Source organism: Panthera pardus, unplaced genomic scaffold (genome assembly GCF_024362965.1).
Source record: "Panthera pardus isolate Hobbes unplaced genomic scaffold, ASM2436296v1 HiC_scaffold_17, whole genome shotgun sequence".
NCBI classification, from domain to species: Eukaryota; Metazoa; Chordata; class Mammalia; order Carnivora; family Felidae; genus Panthera; species Panthera pardus.
In genome coordinates this window covers 124419485-124421241 of record NW_026526732.1, presented here as the reverse complement: position 1 = coordinate 124421241, position 1757 = coordinate 124419485, and the positions used below count along the sequence as shown (strand labels likewise).

Below are 1757 nucleotides of genomic sequence, written 5' to 3'. Positions count from 1 at the left end.
TCTGCAGCATTCGGATTAAGCTTCTCCAGTGATATATATTTTTTAAAAAATCAGTTATCAGGTCTAGTTTATGGCCTACTTGGCATGCTTCAGCGAAAGACGCTTAGCAAATTAAGATTGGTAGTTTGTCAACTATCTTAAATAATGTCTTAGCTCCTTATACCACGCAGCTTCTTTTCAAACAAAGACTGTCCATGGTTTCAAGCCCTTTTCAGTAAAAGCATTAGCCGACTGAAGTTACATGTAAAGCAGTCTGGAAAGGCACTGTAGGCGAGATACTGTTCCTCTACTGAAATTAAATACAGACAACCAAACCGTAAAACCAAATTTTCATCAGATCAACAGCTAGCTGAGTGTTCCGGATAAGTGACTTCGGAGGATATGGGCAATTCTGATGGCTTGTCCACGGAATGGTAACCTCAGAAGGAGCATGGACCATAGGGTATCTTGCAAGCTGCATGCAGCTCAGACACGAGTTTTTTCTGGGGCAGTCCCAACCGAGTGCTAACTGGGAAAAGTACAGCCCGACTTTCCTGTCTTACTACCACCTCTGTCTGTGTGACCTCATGGGACTAAGTCAAAGTCATTGTCCCTCCGTCTGTCCTCTGAAAAACAGCCATTGTCCGTTTCATTCAGATGTCCTGAATGGCCACCCTGTGCTAAGTTCCACAAGTATGTAATTCGCGGTCCCGTCCCAATTCCAGAGGAAGTGGCCATCGAGCTGAGGGGGGCAATAGTGAATCACAGGAGGCGAAAAAATAATACACATTGACATACCACAAAAGGCAACCGCAAATGACTACCGAGCAAGCAGATAGCTAAATGACAGATGAGTGGATCAGACAAGAAGCCTTTATGTAGGAAGTGACTTGGAGGTGGGCAGGACTGAGACAGGCAGAAAGGAGAAAAAGCTATTATTATATTATTACACTTCCGTATTGATGTGCCCACATACCACGCATGTGCATAAAGAAGGAGCCATATCAAACACACTTGCTGCTCTCCCTTATCTTCTATCCTCGTTCCCCTTTTTTGCGCTCCCAAAAGGCAGAGTGAAGATACAAATGGTCTGGTCAGAGCCTGGAACAGAAAGGAGACAAACAGGGCTACAGCCCAGAACGGAAACTGTGTAAAAGGATCAAGCCCGAGGCCCGTTCCCAAAGGCGGCAGCAAGGGAACTAGAGCAAGGGTGAGTGCAGGTTCTGAGCCCGCCCTTTCCTCACCCCGGCCTCCCCTGGAGCACCGGCAGGGGGTAGACCAGCAGTCTGGCAGACCACACCTCTCTGGGGGGAAAGGGGGACAGAGTCCGGCTGGCGGGCCGAAGGAACAGAACGGGCTTGGAGGGAGACCGGAACACTCCCCAACGGTCTATGCCTCTGTCACGGGTTTCAGGCTCATCGTTGTTGATTTTCCTTCAACAAAGAGGAAGAGCCTACCATGTGACAGGCGTGGGGACTTCTTCATTCTCTTCGCTCCGACAAAAGAGACCCTGGCTCGGAGTAGAACACCATTTAAGATGGCACCCAGAGGGGCGCCTGGGTGGCCCAGTCGGTTAAGCGGCCAACTTCCCCTCAGGTCGTGATCTCTCGGTCCGTGAGTTCAAGCCCCGCGTGGGGCTCTGTGCTGATGGCTCAGAGCCTGGAGCCTGTTTCAGATTCTGTGTCTCCCTCTCTCTGCTCCTCCCCCGTTCATGCTCTGTCTCTCTCTGTCTCAAAAATAAATAAATGTTAATTTTTTTTTTTTTTTTTAAAGACGGC

At 48.9% G+C, this 1757-nt stretch overlaps 1 long non-coding RNA gene across 1 annotated transcript; it reads right to left on the bottom strand.

Moving 5' to 3' along the window:
• Positions 1-833: 833 nt before the first annotated feature.
• Positions 834-1540, bottom strand: LOC109249570 (uncharacterized). Its single transcript, XR_002072636.2, has 2 exons — positions 1437-1540; positions 834-1080 (listed from the first exon to the last, which is right to left on the bottom strand). It is a non-coding gene; the product is annotated as an uncharacterized LOC109249570 (long non-coding RNA).
• Between the last annotated feature and the right edge of the window lie 217 nt (positions 1541-1757).